This window comes from Canis aureus, chromosome 37 (assembly GCF_053574225.1).
Source record: "Canis aureus isolate CA01 chromosome 37, VMU_Caureus_v.1.0, whole genome shotgun sequence".
NCBI lineage: Eukaryota > Metazoa > Chordata > Mammalia > Carnivora > Canidae > Canis > Canis aureus.
In genome coordinates, this window is record NC_135647.1 from 17,923,397 (window position 1) to 17,951,070 (window position 27,674).

The 27,674-nt window shown below is 37.9% G+C and overlaps 1 long non-coding RNA gene across 6 annotated transcripts in view; it reads right to left on the minus strand.

The window, feature by feature from the left end:
- Positions 1–27,674, minus strand: part of LOC144306605 (uncharacterized) — a 48,172-nt gene that overhangs the window by 13,135 nt on the left and 7,363 nt on the right. For 3 of the 6 annotated variants that reach the window (XR_013373690.1, XR_013373688.1, XR_013373689.1), the window contains 4 exons: positions 11,748–11,905; positions 11,278–11,457; positions 5,568–5,653; positions 3–794 (listed from right to left, as the gene is read on the minus strand). This is a non-coding gene — a long non-coding RNA (uncharacterized LOC144306605). The remainder of the gene's footprint in view (positions 1–2; positions 795–5,567; positions 5,654–11,277; positions 11,458–11,747; positions 11,906–27,674) is intronic. The other 3 variants (XR_013373691.1, XR_013373692.1, XR_013373693.1) reach the window with 3 other exon arrangements.

Consider the following 27,674-nt stretch of genomic DNA (forward strand, 5'->3'; position numbering starts at 1 on the left):
ACTCTTTCCCACTATAGGAATTTGCTTTCAAAGCTTCTCCCCTACCCTCCAATCTTGATGGACTTGCAACGAAATAAATCATTGCCATTCTCTCATCACATGGAGGTTTCCATCACAGCTCTGTATCTTGGAAGAATGGAGGAAGGTCGAGTTAAAACCATGTGTGAGGTGCAGACCTTCAATTTGGGGTTCTAAAAAGTGGGTGTCAGCAGCTCCTACAAAATGATCTTGTATTCACCCCAGTAGGGTCCATATGTGAGCCAAGAGGATGACCTTCCAACAGCCCCTAAAACAGCCCAAATCACAGTCAGAAGAGGGAGACACTTGAGACAGACATTGAGAATGTTAGCATTCTAAGCCACCAGCCCTCTCTGTACTCTCCAGGAAAGTTAAAAACAAATAAAACAAGCAACCTCACCCAATTAAGACAGATAGATGCAGACAGAACATACAGCAGATTCAGGACCTGGTTGTGCCTAATTGTCATGAGATGGACATACTTGTAGCAAAGTTATAATAAGTTGCCTACAGCTACTCAGTGGTTAACTACTAAAATGTATTTGTTAGAGTTAATTTGGAAGTAAAGTAACTAATTCACTTAGCTCTATGGCTGCATTTGTGCATGAAGTGGACTTCTGTCATTTTGGTCTTCCCAGCACATTAACTCATCCCAATCTTGAAAGAATCTTCATTGTGAGACTATTTATGGAAGAAGTCATGCTTTCCTATGTAGATGAAAAATGAGGCAAATGCTCCATCTCCTCATACTGAGAGTTAAGCTGCAGGCATGCGACCTAGAATAGAACACTTAGATGTTTCCAGAAAGAACTTTGAAACTAGAATTAGTGATATTAAGATGAAGTGAGAGTTAGAATCCAATAATAGTATCAGCATATAGCAATAAAAGTGGCAGTACAGTTTTGAGTGGTGGTTGCTGTAACGTCCAGAAATAGTGGTTAAAAAAAAAAAAAAAGTGCCAAGAGTAACATCCTGACCAGGTTGTTTCTTTAGTATAACACTTTTGTTTCTACCACTAAGTGTCTTTTTTTGCCTGCTAGTTTTATGGGCCTTTCAATGATCTATATGAGCTACTAAGTAATGTCCTAACAAGTTAGTTTTCAGACTTAGTATAGTCACATTCTGTTGCTAACACTCATAAAACCAGGGCATGAGTTGTAGAAAACAGAACCTCAGAAACATGTGAAAAGTAAGACATTGGTCATCTGTCCATCTCCTAGCTAAGGCAAAAGGCAGTCAAAGTCTCGTCAATATTACAGGATAGTAATATGAAAGCCAGTGGTTCTCAATACATAACTTGGAATCAAATTCCCTACAGATGAAACTTTGAGACACCACATAGTGCAAAGAGCTGCAAAAAAAAAAAAAAAAAAAAAAAAAAAAAAGTCTAAGAGTTTAAGAACACAAGGTAAAGTGGCTGGTTAACAGCATTTGATAGCTTGAAGGGAGAAAAATAACAATTTCAAATCCCCATACTACATGCAAACGCATACAGTTTACCAAACTATTCTATATTTTGTGACTACATCCTTGATATTTCTAGTATCAAATTCAAAGTTCTACTCTGTTGGTTGCTCAATCAAAATGACAGTTGAATTCCCATACTTAGCATTTCTCAGTAAAAATGAGGGCATTATGGGACATCTGGGTGGCTCAGTTAGTTGTCTGACTCTTGATTTCGGCCCAGATCATGATCTCAAGGTTGTGAGGTTGAGCCCTGTATGAGGGTAGAGGCTACTTAAGATTCTCTCTCTTACTCTCCCTTTGCCTTGCCCCATCCCTCTCTCTCTCAAAAAAATAAGCATAAAATCAATAAATAAGTAATAAGGTCATTGATTAGGGATGAACAGAATGCCTACAATTTGAAAAGCATCTTGAAACCCTAAACCTAATGAAAAGTATTTGCCTGAAAAAACATCTCATCTTATATGATGATTCTCCACTGAAGAAGGAAGCCAGTGTTAATGGCCCAGATCCTTGAATATGTCCATATCTGTAATCAAAAAAATCCTAACATGCCCCAAGAGCAAAAATGAGTAGGAGATATCCTATATATACATTCAATCATTCAATACGTTCAATTATTATTGGACTTGGGTGATTTAAATTATTGAAAATCTGTTTAATGGGTGTTGGAGCATATTCTAAATATGCTAGAAGAAACAAGTGTAATCCTAAATCCAACATGACATTCTAGCTGGGGTAGAGTCTTGAGTATATACAATAGGTCCACTGTAAGCAATATAGTGATAGCTCCCTCTAAGCAAAGGCAAATTGCCAACAATGGGTTGGTGTGATAAGGAAAGAGAGTTCACATACAAGAGATGCCATACAGTATTTGTCTTTCTTTTGGCTTTCCTCACTTAGCAAAAAGCCCTCTAGGTTTAATCACATTGTTGTACATGGCAGGATTTTCTTATTTTTCCTGTGAAATAATATTCTATATTTATATAATATTAATTATATAGAAACATATAATTAAATATATATCACATTTTCTTTATCCATTCATTCATTGGTTGACATCTAGGATCTTTCCATATACCTCAGCTATTCTGAATGCCACAGTGAACACGGGAGTGCAGATATAGGGGGAGACACAGGGCAAAGGTTACAACTTGCAGTTATAAGATGAATAAGTTTTGAGGATCTAATGTATAACATGATGACATATGCACATCTATATATAGATTGCACACACACACACATATATAAATATATAGTGACCACTGTATATAGTGATATATATATATATATATATATATATATATATATATGTGTGTGTATAACATCTATAATGGAATACATATTACCTAGCCATAAAAAAGAAGGAAATCTTGCCATTTATGACAACATGGATGGACTTAGAGGGCATTATGTCAAGTGAAGTAAGTCAGACAGAGAAAGACAAACATCATATGATTTCATTTATATATGGAGCCTAAAGAATAAAATGAACAAATAAAACAAACAGAAACAAACCCATAAATACAGGGAACAACTGGTGGTTGCCAGAGGGGAGGAGAGGTAAGGGGATGGGCAAAGTAAGTGAGAGAGATGAAGGGGTACAAACTCCCAACTACAAAATAAATAAGTCACTGGAATGGAAAATACAGCATAGGGAATATAGTCAATAATATTATGCTTTGTATGGTGGCAGATGGTAACTAGACTTAACTCTGGTGAAACTTTCATAATTATATAATTGTCAAATCACTATGTTGTATACCTGAAACTAATATAATGTTGTATGTCAACCACACTTCAGTAAAAAAAAAAAAAAAAAAAAAAAAAAAAAAACATTTAAAATATCTTATAGATTTTTTAAAAGATTTTATTTATTTATTCATGAGAGACACAAAGAGAGAGAGAGGGAGTGGCAGAGACACAGGCAAGGTGAAGCAGGCTCCATTCAGGGAGTCTGATGCAGGACTCAATCCCAGGACTCCAAGATCATGCACCGAGCCAAAGGCAGACACTCAACCACTGAGCCACCCAGGCATCCCTCTTATAGTTAATAATACAGTATTGTATACTTAAAATTTGTTCAGAGTAGATCTTAAGCATTCAGAGACAGACACACATACAAACACACACGCACACACGCAAAGTTAATGTGAAGTGATAAATGTGTTAACTATCTTGGTAATCATATCAAAATACACATGTGTAGCAAATCATCACATTGTATACTTTAGATATATACAATTATATTTGCCAATTATTTCTCAATAAAACTAGAAAAGAAAAGGAAAAGAGAGTTCAATAATTTTGGAGAAGAAAAATGTGGAACTAGAAACTCATGCTACCTTCTTGCCACCACTCCCAAATAAGGAGAAATAAATCAAGGAGAAAGGCAGCACTTCTGAACAGCATTTTAATGACAAACTTCTCTATGTCTTGTAATATTACCATTCATATGTGCATTTCCTAATTTTAATGGAGTGACAAGTGTCCAGAATGTCACATGCCTAATGGACATCCTTTAATCACTAAATGCAAAGTACGACTAATAGCCATGGACCAGGACTGGTATGGGAATCAAAATGTCTGAAATGTCTTAGTTACAGTTTCTAACTTGAAAGCATTGTGTTATGTCAGTGGAAGAAGTTCTTTCATGATTACTAAAGTCTCTAAATTTGGAAGAGCTGAGAAAGTCCAATGAAAAGTTCTCTAAACAGATCATTCCTTCAGAGTGAATATCAGCACTTTTTATCCTTCAGATTTTGCAAATCTATATTCCTACTCATGGAAAAATAGTACTGCATACTATTGACAATGTCAGAATATATACTTCATTTTATGAGACTAGACTCCAAGTTGAGAAGCAGCTTTCTCCCTACAGAGACTCTAACTGAGTCTTTGGTAGATCCCGTCACCATTCTACGGCCATCTACTTCTGGTTGATGATGTCTTAAGACCCTGAATTCCATGAGCATCATCCCATTGCTCCAGTTCTTTGACTATAAAGTGAGTTCCTGCCTGGAATTCTATATTTTATGGTTGTGTACGAGGTAGGTACTCAGCAGGTTCATGGGTGATGTTGTTTACAGGTACACAACCTATATTTTATGATTGTGTACAAGGTAGGTGCTCAGTAGGTTCATCGGTGATGTTGTTACAGGGAAATGGGAGGGAATACAAATTTAAATCCACAAAAATCTATATTCTTGGAAGGACAAAGGAAAAGAGAATAGGATTAGATAAAATCAATGTGCTACTGATTACCCTGGAGGGGGGGTATCCAAGAAGGACCTTTGGCTCTGATATTGCTTGTTGCAGATTACACAGGGAGATAGAGTAATCATGTTGGTTAAGTTTACAATTTGTATCATTGAGCCCATGTCTAGCCTCTAACAATGCCACCATGTCCCTTTGTTCATGATATAAACATTGAAATGGCTGGAGAAGGGAACTGACAAGACCATATAGGATAGGCCCCATATTTATTTAAGTCCCTTTACTTTAGGGGATTTTTTAATACTAGCAGAAGATATCAATATTTTCAATTTTTGGACCCACTCTGAGAGGTCGACTCCCATAGCTTTACTTTTAGATCCTTGTTGTTAGTTTTTCAATTTTGTTCTAGAATACCAGGTGAAACCATCAGTTACTGTCAATGAACCAATGCAGAAGCTAATCCCCAAGTGATCTCTCTCTTTCTGCAGATAAAGTGGCTGAGATGTAATCATTGACATTCTGTTCAATATATTTCCCTTCTCCACAATCATCTTGGGTCACTTCTGAATGTGGCTAAAATACTATAGAAGACATTTTGTACAGAGACAATACCACTGCCTATCTGTTGAACTCAAAATATTTTGAGGCTCCCAGGAGGCTGCCCAGTAGGCCATCAGTTATTTAAGAGAGTGTAGAATTGTGATAGGAGTAGATGTTCTGGGACTGTGAACAACATGCATATGAAATTTCCTTGTGTCTTCCTGGCCAGCTCACTTCCAATACATATAAATCCCTTTGGTTAATGACAGAATGGTTCTGGAAAGAAGTGAATTTGTGAACAAATCGAGTATATAACATCTAGGTCTTACTAGTCAACTCAGATTGCCTGGTTACTTGGTATCCCAAGATCAGTTGTTCAATCTCCAACAGGACCCAGTTAGTTGGATGTCAAAAGCTATTTAAAAAGAAAAAATAGTTATTTGTTGAAACAAACATAAATTTACTATACAATTCTAGGGTCTTTTATGCCTATTCATCTATTTTTGTTGTATGGATCCTATTTGACATAAGACAATGCTTCTATGTTAGAGTCTGTAACTAAGACATTTCAGACATTTTAAACTCTTAAGCTATGCAAAAGCTAAAGCATAATGCTAGTCATATTCTTGTCCTTTGTTATTGATACTGACTAGCAAGGAGAATAAGGATTTCTGTGCACAGTGCAAGGGACATGTAAATAGAATCCAGAGAAGCCTATAGGGTATTTCATCATACAGCTTTGCTCCTTGGCCAAAGATAATGGATCATTACAGTCCTCAAATTCACCCAATGGGTTTTTAACACTTAAGCTTTCATTTTCCATCTCCTGAATAGGAAGTTTCCTGGGGGTTGCTCTTGTATCCATCATCCAGAAGGAAACAAGGGAAGCGAAATTTGGCAGACCTCAGAAGATCCTGCAATATTATGCGGCACCCTGAGCTGTGATGACACTTCAGGGTTGTCTCAAATTGTGGCAAAGGAATTAAACCTTTGTACACTCCCTGCACTGAATGATCAATAGAAGCAGACTACTCCTGGGGCACTTGGGTGGCTCAGATGGTTAAGTGTCCACCTTTGGCTCCGGTCATGATCTCCAGGTCCTGGAATTGATCCTGCACCCTGAGTCAGGCTTTCTGCTTACTGGGGAGCCTGCTTCTCCCTCTCCCTCTGGCCCTCCCCATTGCTCATGCTCACTCTCTCTCAAATAAATAAATAAAATCTTAAAAAAAAAAAAAAAAGAAAAAGAAGCAGAGTATTCCCAGGAAGAGAGGATAACTTTGATTAAGAGGAGATAACTTCTCCCAGGAGAAGAAGATTAACAATTCTCTTCAGCTGAGAGTAATTCCCAGGGAGGAATGTGACTGAGACATCAGAAACCAACATTCCCAGGTCATTGATGAACAGATGTCTCAGTCCTGAAGGGGGCAACTAAGTAGCACACCATAGCATTTACTACATCCAGGTTCTACAGTCCCAGTACTATGGTGAGGAGATACTGGTTCTATGGCTGTGAGTGAGCTAAGTCCATTCCCACCCCCAATGAAACTCATCATAATGTTTTTCCTAAGAACTCCTCTTATTAGAATGATTCCATTCCACTGGAAAGGGCTCAAGTCTCCTAATGCTGAAAGTTCGAGTGAGATTTCCTCAAGTAGCTCTTTTTTACTTTCTGCAAGCTTCTGAAAACACTCAGATGGGATCCCTGGGTGGCTGAGCAGTTTAGCGCCTGCCTTCAGCCCAGGGCGTGATCCTGGAGTCCCAGGATCGAGTCCCATGTCAGGCTCCCGGCATGGAGCCTGCTTCTCCCTTTGCCTGTGTCTCTGCCTCTCTCTCTCTCCCTCTCTCTGTGTCTCTCATGAATAAACTTATTTATCTTAAAAAAAAAAAAATGAAAACACTCAGACAAGGTAGTTTACATCAGTGGGAGGTCCTTAGAGATGGCCTCACCCAATCCCTTCACTTTCAGATGCTCAAAGACACAACACAACTTCCCCAAAGTCATATGTCTACTAAGCACTAGAATTGGAACCATAACATTAGTTGAGTGTTCTATGTCTTCCCAGAAAATGATGCTGTGGCGCTAATGCATTAATATGTAACTCATTAAGTTCAGAGGTGTATGTCCTGTGTCCTCAACGAGGCTGCAAATGGAGATATTTCTTAAATATTTTTATAGGAAAACGTGTAAAGCAATGGGAAAAATAGTGAAAGCTCATCTCCACTAAAAATTCCACCCAACCACCTTTATAGAGTTAAACATTAATACATTTTCCAGTTCTTTCACGCTGCACACTGGTGATTTTCTGGCTATAAGTTATAACAAAGTTTATCATTCAAATGGCCCCCTAAAGTGCAAGTTGTCTTAGAGGAATAAATAGTGTCTCATATGTCTGTTTTTTTTCTGGTAAAAGAAGAAAAAAAGAAAACTGAATAATATGAAAAAGAAACAGGAGGAAAAATTAAAAACACAAGTAGCAATGGTTTTAGCCCCAGTGGAAAACACACATTTATTGGGAAGAATTCTCAGCAGGAACAGTAGAAATCTTACATTTTCTAGTTCAATTACAACATCAGGATCTTTGATATTGGTAAGAGGCTTGTTTCCAAGAACTTTGATGCCGAATCAATACAGTCCTGAGTGATGCATTAAAAGTACTGCAGAAAATGTCCTACCATTATTAATAAATTGTTCTATAGCCTTCAATGTATTTTTTTCTTACACATTTAGTCATTGTTTAAATTACTGTTTTACTGAAACGAAATCATGAATGTTGGGGATTTAGGAAAAAATAATGTTGCAATTTATAATCCAGACAGTCCGGCTGCTCAGTCTACAGATTTCTACAGAGGGATTACTTGAACCATCAATTTATGAAACACAATGGATGCTCCTAGGAAAATCTCAGATCAGCAATTTGTTATTAAAATGCATCGTGTAGTTATTTGAATTCAAATTTGGGAACACCATCCAGATATAAGCTGAATGTGTTTATTTATTGCTTTTAATGGGGTTGCACTGTGCCAGGCAATACTCTCCTGTGTTAGATGCTGTTTGGCCTTTGGCAAAGGAGTGAATCTATTCTACTTAATACAGCACATTAGGAGGCATCCCTCAGCCTTCCCAAAACTCCTCGAGTCTCTCCTGATGTCAGCCATCTCTTTATTATGAAATGAGACTTTTCAGTCCATAATTAGAAATAAGGCTTAGAATCACATGCCTCTAAGATGGAAATGTATGGACGGGAACTTCTCATGGTATCTTGGAAGTAATGTGGAGAAAGGACCCAGAGCCGCTACCCTGAACCTTGAGCAGAGACAAGTGCTTTGGTGTAATATTCTGTATATATAGTAGTAAGCACTGAATCAAATTATCTTGCAGAATTAAAGAGTAGATATAGACGGGTGCATCCATGTTGGTTGAAGGTCTGTATTTAGAAAGTATTGCTCGGAGGGAAGATGTTACTCTATGGGAACTCTAGTGATGTGCCACAGGAAATCTACATGTATTTGGGCATCATAGTTCTGATTTCTGATAGAAGATGATTTGAAGGGATTCAGGATGGACTAGTTAGTCATTATTCTCTTCTAGCAGCCATTCACAAACAGATACTATGGATTTTACATTGTAACAGAAATTTGATCTTAAAATCATTGACAGGGAACCTGGTAATGTTATGGCTAGATTGGTTGGAGGAAATGGTTGGAGTATTAAAATGATTGGAGTATTAAATTGTCTTGCACAGAATCCACAAAGAAAAACAAAATATATTTGACTCTCCTTAGAAAAGTTTGATTAGAGCTGGTCTTAATTTCAGACAAATACACAAAGCCTAATTGGATCCCCTTTCCATTAACGCAGTCAGTTTTCTTTAATTTACAAAGACTCTTGGAAGAATACCTTAGAAGCCACCTGTTTCAACGTGACATTTCATGGATGAGAAAAGAGAGGTTCAGACTTAACAACGGTCACACATCAGCCTAAGTGGGCACAGAGACACTTATAATCTCGTCTTGCACTAATTCATTCATACCTACAAAATCATCCACGTTGCCCACTTACAAGGAAGGCCTCTTTGTCAGCAATTAGCTAAGAGTAGACGAGTTAATTAGGAATTTATGTTTAAGGGTGCACTACTTAATCTTATACCTTGTATTTTATTGATACTTTATAAATGCATAATTATACAAATATTTTACATTTATATTATTTATACAAAGAACCAATGTTCTTATTTCTGTGGGTCAATTCTATTGGAGAAATGTGAGACTACTTACTGTCATTCTTGATGGAAGAGAAGCAAGAGAAAATGGGTTATCAAGGATCCCAAGTGGACAGAAGAACTCTGCCATCTGACTTTATTCAGCCCCCTCCATACTTCCAGTTCCCTGTCAAAGTAATTCTCCAACTTGCTCATGCATCAGGAAGTTAGGAGGTACTATCATCTCCATTTTACAGACAGTAAACTGAGGCATTGAGCAGTAAAAGCATTTGCTTCTAGGGAGACTACACAGGCAAGGTCAGCAGAACACACTACTCAGAAACAGAAGGAAGTTTAAGTGCTTACTGGGACCATAGTGAGTCTAGACAAAAAGGTTTCCTGGCAAGGGTGATGTGACCTTAATAGAGACTTTCTGCCGGAAGTCTAAGAAAAGGAAATCTTCTGGCTTCAGAAAGGAGACATGGACCCGTAGTAGTTCTGAGAGTAATTCAATAGAAATGTTGTTTGGGGATAATATACTTTGAAGAAAATTTTATGAGTGAAAGAGATGCTTGCCTTTGGGTTACTAGCAATTTAACATGATGAGATTCCAGAACTGCAACTTTTAATAATGCTGGTGAATGCCAATTTTGTCACTTCATTTTGACCTTATTAATAGTACATTATTTCTTATTCCAATCCAATTCACAGAACATCATTTGACATCTTCCATGTTCCAGGCCTATTTGATATACTGGAAACTCAAAGTTGCAGAAATCTCAGGAAACCTCAGGCTAGGACAAATGTACCAGTCCAGACCCTCAGAATATGCCACAATGTTCCATTTATGTTTAAACCACTTATGTTTAGAATTCTGCAATTGGAAAAGAAAATAGAGCATGGGCGCATAGCAAAGTGCTACATAAGCATTAGAAAAATAGGAATGCTCCTACTAAGAATGTAAAAGAACAAGTCCTAAAAGCAATCTGGGGATGAATTGGCAAAAGTGAATGCAATCATTCATGGGAAAAGAGGTTAGAGCAGAGGAGGCATCTTTGTGATGGGTCCTTCACATGAGCAGGGTCCTTCTATTCATGAGCAGGGTTTCAGGAGATCAAACTGGGCTCTCCCAGGAAGGCTACAGGCTACTGTTGCTGCTGTTATTCCAGATTGACATAAGCCCCTCTTTGGAAACACATACTCTTTGTGCATTTAAAAATTACCTTGCAATCGGCGGTACATTTACCCCTTTTGGGATGACAGGCAGAGTTTGCAAATCTCTTTTCCTTGTTGCTTAATCCCTGGATTTTACCTATACTCTGAATGCAAGTAATGCACATTAGTCAATTAATAGGCTGTTAAATGACAACAGTTCCGGGCAATTTAATTACTGTTGGTAAAATAAGAAATGAATGATTGCATGTCAGTAACCAATTCCAGTTCCTTTCCTTGGAACAGATTAACTTTGAGTCATGAGAGTTTCTCTGGAAAAATTGATTGTTTCTGTGAACACATTCGTTGCTGTTTTAGGCATTACAGAAACCTAAGTCCTGCGGTGGTTCTCATCTAGATGGGGTGTAGGAAAGTTATAAAAATGTATTTATTTCCCAAAAAATAACAATAGTTATTTTCCAATAAATTAGAATTGTTGGCAAAGAAGTCAAGAATGAGTCCTTTGACTTCCTGTCCGATGCTGTGTCCCAAGGCCCTGTTGTCAATTCTAGACCATTCATACTTTGTTATTGAGTAAAATCTAGAGGATTATCAGATATCTAGAGACATATCAATATAAGGGTAAGTGCATTTTAAGTCCATTAAGCTCCAAATTACAATCCAAAACCTTTAGCTCGATCCATCAGCGTGATTCGACTCCAATATTTTTATGTGTTTGATTAGTATGCCGTCTGTCTTCTCCACACTAGTCCAAGTCTGATGGCAGGAGTGACTTTATCTGTTTGGTTCACTGCTTTTCAGAGAGATGAGTGTAATGCCTGGCCCCAAACAGATGCTCGATACATACCTGTTGAATAAATTAGTTGAGTAGAAGAAAAATAACAAAACAAAACAGCTGAGGACAAGGTATCAGTAGATACTTTGACTTTAAAAACTGAGTGCATGTGGAATAGAGAAGAGTGAATATCTAAAAATAAAATACAGGAACAAAGGTAAAATTATACACTGTAGTAGTGAAACAGAATGGGATTGTATTACACAGACTATCAATAAAAGACAAATTGGATCTAAAAAGTGCAAGATGTAAAATAGCTCAGGGAGAGCCAATGCAGCTATCAATTTTCCACCCCTACTCACTCAAAGATTAGAAGAGTCATTGCTTGCATCTTGGTTGATCATCTTGGGTGATAAATGCATCTTACCAGCAGTTAGGTGTGTTAATACCTCAGTCTACAGATGCTTTCCTTAGAGCAATTAGGAGTTTTGAAATACAGTCACCTTCTGCAGTCCTGTTCCTAAATATTTATTGAAAAACAAAGAAGATTTGCAGTTACATTTAGAAAGGATTATAGGGTTTATAGTTTACTGGGGTCAAACTACAACACCCATTTTCAATGATTGGATCATCTTGCCTTACAATTAATTACCTTATTGTACCTGGAGGTAGGATTCTTGGATAAAGTGCGCAGATATATTCCCAGCTATTTTATTATCCTTTTCAAATAACATTAATTCTCTGAAAGATCCCTGCATACTAGGTATACTGCTGGAGTACCACAGTATTCCAAAAAAAAAAAAAAAAAAAAAAAAGGATGTGAGTCTTTTTTTTTTTAAGTTTTTATTTAAATTCCAGTTAGTTAACATACATAAAAATCCTAGAGGTGAACACTGGTAGCGACCTCTCCATAGTAACTTCTTTCTAGACAGAATATGTCTCCTGAGGCAAGGGAAACAAAAGCAAAAATAAACTACCAAGACTTCATCAAAATAGAAAGCATCTGGACAGCAAAGGAAACAATCAAAACTAAAAGGCAACCTGCAGAATGCAAGAAGATATTTCCAAATGACATACCCTATAAAGGGTTAGTATCCAAAATATATAAAGAACTTATGACACTCAACACCCCAAAGATGAATAATCCAATTAAACAATAGGTAGAAGACAGGAGCAGACATTTTCACAAAGAAGACATCAGATGGCCAACAGACACCGGAAAAGATGCTCCACATCCCTCATCATCATCAGGGAAATACAAGTTAAAACTACAATGAGAGGCTACCTCACAGGCAGACAGGAGTTCCCTGAGTTGGATCACCGCAAGAGTCTTCTAATTGATCTCTCAGCCCGCAGCAAAATTCTCATCCAATGTGTCCTCCCTATTTCAGAGTGATCTTTCTAAAAATGCAAAGTTGATCCTTGTTCCATTGCTTCAAATCCCTCCAGGATTTCTCATAATTTACAAAGAAAATCCAAAAGACCATCATAGTAGAGGGGTCCTGCCCAGCTCGGCTCTCCAGGTTCATGTCCTGCTCCTGCCATCTCTCTCCCCATACATCGCAATGGATGCTTCTCTGAATTTGTTAGTCACTGGCTGTGATACCTGTCCTCCTTCCTAACCAGGAAACCCTGTGTTCGACTAGAAGAGCCTAGTTGTAGAAGGCATGGACTCTGAAGCTCGATGTCTGGGTTCAAACCCGAGCTTAGCTGCATAATAGTTGTGTAATTGGGGGCAAGTTATTGGAGCTTGGTTTTCTGTGTCTGTATTTCTCTTCATCTGTAAAATGAGGATAATAGTAGTGCCTTTCTTATGAAGTAAATTAAAACAGGTAAGAAATCCCAGACACATAGTAGGAACTCAACAAATGGCTATAAGAATCCTCCCTCAAGTCCAAATCCATCATCATTGCCTCTATGGAGGCTTTTCTGGTCTCCCCACGGTCCCTCTCTACCCTCTCTGCCTTCAGTAGCCTGCTGTCTCTGAGCTCTGAGCCACCTCTGCTGTTGCTGTGTGCATCACTCTCCAACCGAAATCTTCTCTTTAAAGATCTGTCTCCCCAAGATGGCATGATTGTGTATTAATATTGGTACTCAGAGAACCTAGCCCAACATGCAACTGATCTAATATAGAAGGAACCCAATAGGGGTGCCTGAGTGACTCAGTCAATTAAGCATCTGCCTTTGGCTCAGGTCATGATTCAAGGGTCCTGGAATCAAGGCCCTGCATCTGGCTCCCTGCTCAGTGGAGAGTCTGCTTCTCCCTCTCCCTCTGCCTGCAGCTCCCCCCACTTGTGCTCTGTCTCTCTCTCTGTCAAATAAAGAAATGAAATCTTTTTTTTAAAAAGAAGGACCTCAATAAACACTTTGGTGGAAATGAACGGACAAATAACAACAAAAAGGTAAAGCCCACATGCTAACGGGCAGGTCCTTGCAGTCTTGCTGACAGCACATACCCTCGAGTCTCATGGCTGTGGAAGGGATCCAGGCTAGAGCCAGCTGTGATTATATAAGGTCTTCTCAGGTCAGAATGATTTCAGCAAAACCTCTAACTTTTTCGCTTGGCTTCATCAAAACTGATGAGGGAAGCTGGGTGGAAGAGAGTCACAGAGGGATCCCTGGGTGGCGCAGCGGTTTGGCGCCTGCCATTGGCCCAGGGCGCAATCCTGGAGACCCGGGATCGAATCCCACATCGAGCTCCCGGTGCATGGAGCCTGCTTCTCCCTCTGACTATGTCTCTGCCTCTCTCTCTCTCTCTGTGACTATCATAAATACATAAAAATTAAAAAAAAAAAAAAAGAAGAAGACAGTCACAGGGACCTCCTGTTGGGTTTTAGGCACTTGCTCCTGCTGGGAGGGATCTCTAACTCTTCTTTGGGGCTATTTTCTCACGTGTGGTAGCCTGCCTTCTTTAAGGGCCAGGTATAACTGCCTCTGATAAGGTTGGCAACAGCGTGGATTAAGTGCTGAGTACACACCTGTCACTGGGCTTGGTGCCATACACACCTTATTTCTTGACACTATGGAGTTAACCTTTCTTCCTGAATTCCAATCCATCCCAGCTTCGCTGCTGAGTAATTCTGTTCCTGGGCGACTTACCCGGCCTGTCAATGCTGTTGATCTCCAGACATAAAATGCAGAGAATACTGATAATTATATCTATCTCATAGTACCAACATAAGGAAAAAAACAGATTTATTTTATTTTATTATTTTATTTTATTTTATTTATTTTATTTTATTTTATTTATTTTATTTTATTTTATTTTATTTTATTTTATTTTATTTTATTTTATTTTATTTTATTTTATTTTATTTTATTTTATTTTATTTTGTAAAGAACAGTGTCTACTGCTTAGATTGTGCTCAGAAAATGTTGGTTGTTATTACTAGAATTATCCCCACTTTACAGTTGAGGACACTGGACCTTAGAAAGGATAAATCACCTGCCCGAGATCATAAGGCTGACAGAGCTGACCACAAGGCCAGCCACTCTTTCTAATATTACTCACTCCCATCCTTCTGAGACAATGCTGAGACATTGTCCCCTGTGTAGTGTCCTGCTTGGTGAGGCACACCATGTGCATAAGCAAAAATCCCTGAAATCTGTCCATGCAATTTTTAGATATATTTAAATTTTAAAAATTTCCTGTTTATCTGCAATTTAAATTTAACAGACTGAGTGTCCCATATATGTATTTGTTAACTTCGGGCACACTGCTAGGTGTGTGTGTGTGTGTGTGTGTGTGTGTGTGGAGTCAGTTGGGCTATAAAAGATACAACTCTTAGGGAAAAAGAGTACCTTGCACCTTCTCATTGCTAGGACTCTGAGGACGCAGCTTCAGTTAAGGGACAGAACATGAGGCAGCTAGCCTGTGTCTCCCTTCTTTTGTGAAGTGCTCCGAGGTATCAGTGAGCATCTTTGGTGCTAAATGAGGCGACATGTCAGAAGACACTGAAGTAGACTGGCTGAAGATGATGAAGCACGCCCATAAAATGAGAGAAGAGGGATCTGGTTTCTTGAGAGTGGCTCGCGAATCACCTCAGCTCAACATGTGTCAGATGGCTTCATTTCCTGTTGCGGGATATTGTAATCATGTTTACCTTTCCCCTTGACTTTAGAGAGTTCACATTCACACTTGCAAATTGAGAAGAATGTGGTAACCTGTTGGCCTGCCTATTAAAACAATTTTTCCTGGTGTCTGGGTCAGGGCTTGGTCAAGTGAAAAGTGATACCCTCCTCAAGAGATCTACACACTCCGTCTCCTGAACGTTCTCACACAAGATTCATTTCATTTCTCGTAGGGAACTTGAAATTTTCCCAAGCACCATACAAAGAATCCATACTGCTCTTATTGCAGAAGCTTCATCAAGAACTATGGCTACACTGAATAGGGATCCTGATAGCCCCTTCTCTTATTCCAGAAACCCAGACTCAAGTAGATATAAGATGATGTTATTAGGTATGTCATATCCAGGGTGAAGAGTGGCATCCTTCAAAGCCTGAGCTTTGGCTTCAAAATAGGCTTGTGGGCTGATAAAACATGGTGTTCACTTCAGTGTTCTCTCTAACTTGCCACACTTTGTTCTTAGTTCAAGGATTCTGGCTCTTACTCTGAGCCTTGCTAGTAAGTACCCTGAGATGTTAACTCTTTAATCTCTTCACTCTACCTCTGTTCATTACATGACTACTCTTAGGATTCTCATTTCTTGTAGGAGAGCCTCTAAGATTTATTCCACAGGGGTAGAATTCTGAGAGGTCAAGTTGCTTTGGTCCTCTGGCCACTTGACCTACCCTTCTCAGGGCAAAGACTCTGCTCTTGCAGGGATAAGGAGGGAAAACTCTCAAAGGGGAGAGACTGACTATCAGAGCCATTCTAAATCTGGACTGTATTACCATTAAAGAAGATAGACTGACCGCTTGGGCTTCCTCCCCCTCCTGATCATCTGTTGTCTTTTTTGAGTCCAGATGGAAGCAATGTCCATTATTTACAAATATTTTGAGGTAAATTGAAGACCAATTATTCTTAACCTTTGTATTCTACTATCGCTAGTATATCTAGTCAAGTATTCTGAACAATTTCTTGGTCTACATTTCTTGGTTTGAACAATTTCTTGGTTTAAATGGTTTCAATATTTTAAAATTTTGCTTTGAAAGAAATCAGACTCAAAATCTGAAGCATGTGGGTAAATATGCCATCAATTAATGAATAATGTTATGAAAGATGTTTATTTCTCTTATCCTGTCATCTCTTACATTCCAAATCCTCTACCTTAGCTTTCTTTAGTTCTTTACAAATTGGATATTCATATCAAAGCCTTTAAAAACTGCTTTTCTGGGAGCCTTTTCCTCTTCAATCTCTTGGCATGAAGATTTACCACTTATCTTTTGTGAAGAATGAGTTTCCAAGGACTTTATTTGGAAACATTGAGATTGTCTCTGGTTTCCTGAGTTTCTCCATATTCCATTCACAACTATTAGCCAAACCTTGAAGGTTTCTCAGACAATATCAGGCTACACAAAATAGATGGAGGCGCCATTTGTTCAGCTGACATCTGCTGACCCAATCGTGGGCCATAATTCGTAGAGTAAAAAAAGCAGAGGGCACAGAGGCAAGGACAATAGAAAATTGCCCTTCTGTGACAAGGTAATGACCTTGCCTTTGTTGTGGTATTTGGGTTGCTGCTGCCATGGTGAATTGAAGAAAATGAAGAGGATGGTGTCAGGCAAAGAAAAGTAGAATAAGTTTGACTTGAAAAAGTGGGGAAAATGTGCCTGAGATATACTTTTCTAAATGCTTAAATACAGAGTCTTTTAAAGTCATTTCATAAAGCAGAGTTGATTATTTCAGTCTCCAGCTTATAAAGATTTCTATTAGGTCTTTGTTTTTAGTAGAAGAAAGTCCAAACACTTGCATGGCCAGTAAAGCACTTCAAAGTCTCGCCTCAGGTTCCTTCTACAGATGTATCTCTTTCAGCATCTCCCTGTTCTCCCATGTTCCACTGAGCATTTCTTTTTCACAGAGAGGTTGCCACTTCCCAGCTAAGCCTTGGTTGCCACCTTCTTCTTCTTCTCCTTCTTCTTCTTCTTCTTCTTCTTCTTCTTCTTCTTCTTCTTCTTCTTCTTCTTCTTCTTTTTTTACATTTAAACATGTTATTTCATTTTTTAAAAGTTTTTTATTTATACTATATATTATATGTATATAATATCAGTGTTAAACCATCTCTTTTCTGTTGCCTTCCTCGGTAACAGACATCACTGTGGGCTATATCAATCTGTTTTCATATCCATTGCCCCTTGTAGGCTCTCTTAACAACAAGAACTGAGTGTTTTCAACAGCGTCCAACACCAAAGGAAATTCCACCATCAATACAACTAAGAAACTCATCATCACACCCATCCCCTGACATTTTTTAAATGTGGATTCTGATACCTACAATATTTTTTTTTTCTTTCCTGGAAAAATTGACAATCAACACCAAAGAACATGTGTCAAAACAGAGCTTTGTACCTATTAATTTACTCATTCTACAGATACGTATTGAACGTCAACAGTACATCATGCCCAATTTCAACCTGAAATAGTCAAAGTAATTTTTTAACACATCAGGTCTTTTCATTTGGATATCCAGATACATGCACCCCAGGGACGGTTCTTGTTCCTTGAACCCCTCCCATTCAAGAGGATCATCTTGTTCTTGAAGACAGTGTGAAAGCCCAGCACCATGAGCAGTGTCACACAAATACTGGTGAAAACAGGCAGGAAGCTGAATTGTAGACAGCATGTTCCTGCTGCTACATCAATCCAAGACCCTAACATGATTCGTCACAGAAGTATAAAAATACATGTCACCAAGGTGTGGATTTTGGATAGAGCTAATGAAGTTTTCTACAAAGTTCAAAAGATAAAAAAGCAGAAAACAGGGATTCCTGGGGGGCTCAGTAGGTTAAGCATCTGCCTTCAGCTCAGGTCATTATCCCGGGATCCCAGGATCCAGCCTGGCTTTGTGTTCCCTCCTCAGTAAAGAGTGTCTTTCTCCCTCTCCCTCTGCCACTCCTCATTTCTTATGCATGTGCATTTTCTCTCTCAAATAAATTAATAAATAAAATGTTTTATTGAAAAAGCAGAAAAAATTAAAATATATTGTCAAAAAGAAGAGTAGAGAAATAAAATTTGCACTTTCAATAAAATATTTGGGAATTGGGCTGACATTATACTTCTGGAGTGATCTGAAATTGATAAAGCAATCCTAAATTAAAGATATCCTAAGTCAGAAATAACATTTAATACACTTAGCCTATCAAACATCATAGCTTAGGTAGCCTACCTTAAATATGCTCAGGATATTTATATTAGGCAACAGTCAGACAAAATCATCTAACACAAAGCCTATTTTATGAGAAAGCGTTGAACATCTCATGTAATTTATCGACTACTGAAAGCGAAAAACAGAATGGCTGTATGGGTACATGTGGTTGTAAGTGTATTGGTTGCTTACCCTCCCAATCACATGGCTGACTGGGAGCTATGGTTTGCCTAAGCATCAAGAGAGAGGATCAGACTGCATATTACTTGCCCAGGGAAAGAGCAAATTTCAAAACTCAGAGTACACTTTCCACTAAACAGGTATAGCTTTTGCACCACCATAAAGCTGAACCATTCATTCTAAGTTGGGACCATCCATAATATGAGTGACAACTTCAAAAAGGCTTCAAGCCACTGGCCAAAAAGTACAAGACAACTCATCGAGTACAAAGTGCATGCTCCAAACAGTGAGAATAATGTGGGGGAAAGCAGAGGATGAAGGGAAAACGGGATTGTCAAAGAAAACTTTGAGGAGCACATGAGACCAATATAAGGGATGTAGGAAGCTCCAGCAGTAAGAAGGGACATGTTGAATCCAAGGGCACTGCTCAGGGAATCAGCCAGCTTGAAAAGAACAGTACAAGTCTCAATCTCTTGCACTCAAAGAGAGCAGTCAAATTCCAGATGAAAACTTTTCCAGTCAACATTGGCCCTTTGACCTTCGGCATTTGTACCTTTCCTGTTCTTCTATTATCATAAAAAAATCCCGAATTATGAAGCCTAAAAGAATGCACGGGAACAAAACCACATGTTTTTTATTAAAACCTGAAAGCTACCACAGCAGCAATTGCTTAGATTGGTTGCTACATTTTTATAAAAATAGTCCCCAGTTCTGTTAACTTGTTTACTTGACACTTTCTGTCATGCTTTTTTCTTTTCTTTAAATATTTTATTTATTTATTCATGAGAGATACAGAGAGAGAGGTAGAGACACAAGCAGAGGGAGAAACAGGCTCCATGCAGGGAACCTGATGTGGGACTTGATCCCAGGACAAGGAGGATCAGGACCTAAGCCAAAGGCAGACAGATGCTCAACCACTGAGCCAGCCAGGTGTCCCTGTCATGCTTTTTCAAATCAATCTCATGTTTAATTTAGTATATCTTTGAGTTTGTTACAAAGTGGGATATGAAATGAAACTGTCAACAGTTTGTAATGTGGAGACCCATGACCTTGCATGGAAAAAATGCATAAATTTATTTTTCACTCATCTTTAATGGAAAGTTAGGGTTCCCATAGATTATGAAGGTAGGCAACAAATCTCAATAGTATTAGCAGTCCTGTGACTGTGTCTCACCAATAAAAATCACAGGGAGTCTATTCCATCAGACTTAACTGAGGTTACCTTAGAATATTCCTTATGCTCATCACTGCTTTGAAATTATCTTTATAGATTTCCCCCATAGGTGTTTTTATTAAATGCATTGATGACAAAGCATACATATAACCATATGATAATTTTAAAATATTTTGTTAATGATTTTAATGTAACTGGCTTCCTTGGTAAGCCTCTATATTTTATTGTATACATTTAAAGGATGGTTCTCAAAAGGGTGCTGAGCGCCTCCCCAGGCTGCGTAAGGGGACCATGCATAAGGTGGTTGTCTGTTACATGGAAATAACAAGGGTTCCTTCCTCATAGGGTGGTTTTGGTGATTAGATAAACTAATATTTATCAAGTACTCTGAAGAGTTGCTTGAGACACAGCTCCCTTCAACCAATAGTTACCATTATCATCTGAAGGAAAAATAAAGTCCTAATGTATCTAATGCTACTCTTTGAAAGACATGCAGAGTGACTGAAATTCTCTGTCTTCCTTAGAAAGAAAACTTAAAAGGGGGCTTAGACTGGATCCAGTCAGTTGATAGGTGAAAATCCTTAAGTGATGACCAGGGGATAGATTTCTATGTATCTTGAAAAAAGAAATCCTCATCTTAATCAATTTCCCCAAAACAAACTCCTTATACTCCATCTGCTAGTGACAAAGCCTGTCAAACAAAGCGAGGTAATTAAAAACAAAACAAAACAAAACAAAACAAAACAAAAAAACTGGATAGTGTAACCATGAAAAGCGAACATGTGATTTTTTATCCTGTTGTTTTTATAAAATCAAGTTAAGCTCTGCTTTTCCCCCCACTCATCTTTGTTGTCATAGTTGAGAAATTTAGCATTTAGCCTAAAATGTTTCGCATGATGAATTATTAAAAATCTTTAACTGCTGGACACCCTTCTTGCAGTATAAGTGTGTTTTGTTTTGTTTTGTTCCTTAAAAAAATTACCCCGTGTTTTGCTGTGAGGGGAGACAGCTAATGAAAAATGGGCCAGAATTATTGTGAAACAATTGTCTGTAGTGTAATCAAGTCTGCTTCTGCCCTCCAACTACTCCAGGATATAATGATACATGTATCATTAAGCAGCTGCTATGGATGCCTGAGGAAACTGGTAGAAATTTGTACCTATTGTTTTCCTTTATCCAGCTTCTCTTCCCCCAGCATCACCCATATTCTCTCATCTCCCTCATGCTTTTTGCAAAAAATTTATGAAATACAATCATGTCTCTTTGCATATAGAAATGTATGCATATATCTTCATATATACACACATAGATATATGTATATGGGTTTTCCCCCCTTTTCAAAAGCAACAATAAAATATTGCATTCTTCTGGGAACTTTTTGTAATTATGGAATGCATAAAGTAAGCTTTTTAGGATGGTGATTTTTAACACAGGAAGCAGGTCAAGAGAGAGTGTGTGACTAATGTTTAATTAGAACAAGCTTCTAAAATAAAGCAATTATTTGTGAAATGGCTCCTCATTTTATGTAGCAGAAGGGCTCAAGCTTGATCTGTCTCCACTGGCCTCTTCCTCCCTCTGTGTGTGTGTGTCTGTGTGTGTGTGTATGTGTGTGTGCCATTAGTCATCAGGCAATTCTAAATGGGGTCTGAATCAACCTTCTTAGTGCCACAGTCCTCCAACCCAGATTGAGATAGAGTGGCACAGATTTGCCCAACATCCCCCTCATGATAATTACAAGGTAACATTGTTGGACTTACAGGTGGTCACATTTATTTTTCATTTTCTGTGATGTTCCCATAATACCAAATGTTGTAGAAAGAAGCAAAGTGGGAAGGAGAGTGATAGAAAGCAATTCCATTTGCAGTAGATTCCTCTTTAATAGGATGTAGCTTAGAATTTACATATGAAAATATTTTCCAGGGAATGTTTTCTATTTGCCTATATTTTCAATGGTATGATAGGCCCAGGATTAATCAAGTATATTCTATCACCAGCATACTGTTAAAATGTGTTCTCTATTGTGCTATAACATTAATATAAGCATATAAATATATAAGCAACTAAAAGCAGTAATCTTAGTTTAATGGATTAACAAAGTAACATGTTTTTGATAACGACATTAACAAGATATTGCCAGTGGAGAGCTTTCAATGTAATATTACCGCGTAAATGTATTTGGGGGAATATTAGTGTTCTCTTAGGGCTGATTTTCCTTGTGCATTTATATTTGTGTTATGTATCTGCAGCAAAAGCACACCTATTATGTGCATACAAGTGCCTTTTTATTTCTATAAATGTGTGCCTAAACCAACATGATTCATCTTCTCACCGTATAAACTTGGGGCCCACTTGGACAACTCATTTAAAACTCCACATAGTAATACATTACAGGAGACAATATGGGAAATAAGCAATGTTTTACATGATTTGTACTCTGCCCAGTGATTTTCAGATCTCCAGGTGGACAAGTGAAAATCCCCCCAATATATAATTTATTTTTAATGCATAATTTAACATATAAGGTAGAGGGGAGGCAGTATTTTTCAGCAACATGCAGTTGAACTACAATTAGGTCCTCATATAAGGAGTATATTAGAATATGTTCACACATTCAGTATCAAAAATCATCATATGAAATTCTATTCTGTTATTATTGTTTAAATAGTGATATCCAGTGGTAGGAAATTATGGAACCATTAACTCAACCAAATAAAGTAAATATTTAGACATTTACTATGCCTAGGTCCAAAAATCAGCTTTAATACTTTTGGAAATGAGAGGGCTAATATATAAGGCACATTCTTTAAATTGTAATGTGGAGACCAGAAAAGTAGAGAAGAGCAGAGGTTGGTATGAGAAATGCTGCCAAAAAAGTCTCTGTTCCAAATGCACACAGCTCATGGTTAGAATAGAGGAAGATGTCCATCTTTGGAGGAGATTCAGGGTTCCGTTCAATCATCCTCTATTCAAGAAAGCAAGTAAGCTTCAAATGCAGACCAGCCATGCTTAGAAATTCTTAGGTAGCTGTGCTGGACTGCTCTAAGGAGCTAACCTCTTTAGCTGCTACCCCTCCTGCGGGTTGATAGTGGTTTCTCCTACCTATAACTTCTCCAACTGACATCCAAGGAAGCAGCAAATACTTCCAAGGCATGAGGAAGTATGCTAAAGCACCATTCTTTGATTTTTTTAAGGATTTTATTTACTTACTTAGAGAAAGAGAGAGTACACACAAGTGGTGGGGAGGAGCAGAGGGAGAGGGAGAAGCAGACTCCTGGCTGGGCAGGGAGATTGATGTGGGGCTCAATTCCAGGACGCTGGAATCATGACCTGAGCAGAAGGCAGACACTTAACAGACTGAGCCCTCCCAGGCAACCCACCATTTACTGATTAAAAAAAAAAAAAATTCTCGGGATGCCTGGGTGGCTCTGTGGTTGAGCACCTGCCTTCGGCTCAGGTTGTGATCCCAGGGTCCTGGGATCAAGTCCCACATCCGGCTTCCTGCAGGGAACCTGCTTCTCCCTCTGCCTGTGTCTCTGCTTCTCTCTATGTGTCTCTCGTGAATAAATAAATAAAATCTTTTTAAAATTTTAAAAAATAAAAGCCTCTCTTTTCCTCTTATTTCAAAGTATTATCTCAATTTCAGAACTCATTATTACTTGCTTTGAAATTTCCATTGGTATCTAGGTATCTGAGAAAACATAAATGTGATATATAATCAGAGGGCTTTAAAATACTGTCATATGTGAAGTAAGACATAAGTGAACTTAAAGCATAGGAAATATAATGGCTACAGTCATTTAGATCTCAAACTTTTGGAAGTCAGATCTTGTTATGCAAAGTTGAAATTTGAGTCAGGGTATACTTCACCTGGACTTCGAGCCTAAGAGTTGGTTTGAACTTCAGGGTTCAAACTACATGGCAACAGACATTTCTATAGAATCACATCCCAAATTTCCTGCAAGACTTGATTAGTCTGAAGAATTGAGGGGCTCAATATATGTTAACAGATTTGAACTTTTATGGATACAGTGAAGCTTTGATGTATTATAATTGAATTCAAGAAATTACTAAAGCAATAGGTTGTAATGGAAAGAAAAAGGTCTAATTGCACTAGTTGAAAATGTATTAATATATTTTCTAAAATTACTGACTAGTAACAGAACTGGGATATGTGCTCTGAGCCCAAATTGACCTAAACCTTGCTCTCATTCCATTAAAATGTAGATCCCAACTATAAAAGTAAAATAATTAAGGACAGGCTTTAATAGTTTCTTCCCCTCCTCAAGCCTACTGAAAGAAGATGGAATACTGTGTCAAATTAGCTGGAATGTCATTCAGATGTTAGAAAGATCTAAACACTAAGATACATCAACATTCAATCTTTTGTGGTTTATGGAAATGGAAAAACACACGCACACACACATACACACAGACCAAATAAGTCCTGGTATTTGGACCACAGCAGTAGGGGATATTTAGAAAATCCTCCCAAGGAGGCAATTTGGCAAAGACCAAAGAGCAGAAAGCAGCCAGCCTGGGAACCAGGTATACTTGTGGCAAAGGGTGCCATCAGAAAGGCTTGGCTCTCATCATAGAATTCATTGCACGTGGTCCCAAATGAAAAGCTGTATTTGTAGACAAATGGTACATTTCAGAGAAATTACATCTACTATAGCTATGCAAGAGTTTCAATCTAACTCACCTAAGAAATCATGAATTTTAGTACTTTTTCACACAATCAATAAAAATTGTAGGAAGTGGAACTTGGGACTGCATATTAATCTTGCATCCAGCTCCTTGCTCGTTTTCAACAGCAACTATTCATCTTGTTGAGCTTATAGAAGTGATTTGTTTCATCTGTACACTCCATGCACAGCTAAATATAAAATCAACTTCTATTTAACAAAGTGGACTAACAGCGTGAGGCCTATCAGGATAGCCTGCAACCTTGGTGTAACGTTGCAAATGCCTGCAACATGTCAGCACTGAGGCCAAGCCATTAGATTGTTGCTTAATAATGAAGCCTTATTGATAGGTGGACTAATAGGAATTTTCCATCTTAAGTTGCTGACAGACCTGGCTCTGGTTTCTTTTCCAAATGCTGCCACAAATATTCTACAGGGTGTTGAAGTTCTTCAATTACTTAATCCACTTATTGGAAATCAAGTTAAAATTATCCATTAAGCAAATGACTCATTCTCATTCAGCTAAATGAGGAGTGTAAATGGACTTCACCTTTTACAGAAACCGAATGCTGCCATGGTACGTGCTTTACAAGTCTTCCTCTATCCTACTGTTCCTGCCTTTAATAATAGGGCTGAGACCCTTGGCAGTATCAACATAGATTGGAATGTTGGATGCTTCTCTCAAAGAGTCTACTTAACTTGATATGGAAATGATTTGCTGCTTTCAACCCTGAAGCAGTAGTGAAGATGAGTAGACCACAACCATTGTCAACTCAAAACCCAGCTGGGCTTTCTACATTCATCATACCCCTCAGATTCTCTAATTTATGGCATAATCACTCCCTCTCACATGCACATTTATGCACGTGTGTACATTCATGCGTACATGTTCATGCATGCGCATGCACACACATATCCCCCAAAAAGCCTTGGTTCTTAGCCATTTTTCTTGCCAGGAATGGTGCTGTAGAAGCAATTGTGATTTCCAGCTATAGTCCAAAAGATACGGGGGTTTATACCAGGATGGATTGATTTCACAATGACAATTTTAAGTAAATGTGAGGATTTATCGGTAGTAGATATTGTTATAAAGCAGTAACATAAACAATCCCCAAACTTGGAGGCTTATGACAAGAATTTAGTTTTTCTCACCATTCTGTGGGTTTTCTGGCAGTTCTCCTACTAGTTTTGCCTGGGCTCACTCCTATGGCTATAGATAGTAGCTTCAGAATGGGCTGGCCATATTTTTTAATCTATAGCAATAAAGGTGTTGAGAGAATTGTTTCTTGGGTTAGATGAAAATTCCTGACTGCTCTTTTTGGGGGTACACTAAAGTGGAGGATTGGCATTGGTCCTTGACATCTTTTGTCAGGAATGTGGCTTTAATATGCTTCTTAGATATTGGCATTTGAAGAACTTCACACAGAAATGAGAAGTCTGGTGTGCCCTTAAGAAGAATTAAGGACAGATTATAGCTTTACATATCTGTCTTTAGTTAAGAGTAGAAACTGAGAAGTTAGCACAGACTTTGCCACTGAGAAACCGTTTAATAGAGATTTGTTGAAATGAATACGGGAAGTAATGAGGTCACCATAAAGGTAACTTATTGATCTATAATAGTTGTTTTTTCAAATGCAAATATTATGTTTATCAAAATCAGATTTAACAAAAATGTATTGTGTAACCAACATGTATCCAGTAAAGTCTCTGTATTTTTACGTACATCGTCCCACTTTTTTCCAAAAGACCAACCTACCTAGTTCTATATAATAATAAACATCAACAGGGACATCTAAGAGAAAGAAGAGTTTAATCAATCATTTATCCGGTCCTGAACGTATTACATTTCCAATCTACTCAACCATGCTTCAGACTTGCCATCTCTCCCAACATTTGGATCAATTTCCAGGCCCAATTTTAAGTTTACATTTTATCGTTTCTTATGTTAATAGATAAGATACAAAATTTATCTTATTCCATGAAATATTTTTCTTTCATCTTGCCTTTTCATTAAAAAAATTTATGTGGTTTACATAAGAACATTATATTACTCCATATGTTTTAGTCTTAAAGATTGTCTTTCCAATTGTAAGAAGCAAAACAAAAAATCTTAATATTCCACATTATGAACTCAAAAGAATTGCCAATTTTAACTCAAAGGAAAATCAAATTAAAGAGCAAAATTGTATGCCTATTCTAAGTGAAAATAAAACTAAGTATTATAGAGAAGGAAGAGAGAGCAGAACACAGAGATATGCCTTTCTCTTTTTTATAAAGATTTATTTATTTGACAGAGAGAGAAAGCATACATGAGCGGGGGGAGGAACAGATGGAGAGGGAGAGAAGCAGACTTCTCACTAAGTGTAGAGGCCAACTCGTTGTTCCATACCACAAATCCAAGATCATGACCATAACCAAAACCAAGAGTGAGACACTTAATGCACTGCGCCACTCAGGGACCCCAGAGATATGCCTTTTTTTAAAAGAAATTCACCACTGGAAACCATTAATAAGGATTGCATATATATATGTGTATTTGCTAAAGAATCTAAGACAATACAGATCATTTTAAAAATAGAATTTGTGTGACACCAGTTAATCACTTCAGATATGTTTGTCTCAGGGAAAAAAACATCAAACATTAGCATTTGGAAGAAATCATTGGTTGTTATGTGTGAAAACACAACCATCAAGAGACATTAAAATGATCATTTATATGTGCTCAACTCACTTCAAACAGAGATATATACATTAAATATTGTTTACATTTCTTAAAAACTTTGAGAACAGGAAAATAAAAAGACCCAGAGGTGATCAAAATCAGCACATGTGACACTTCAAAATTATTTGATCACGAGAACTCACAAAATTCTATCCGGGAAATTTATCCTTCTAAAACAGCTGATTCTAGGTTTTAGAGTAATTGAAGGCTTCTAGAGGTTT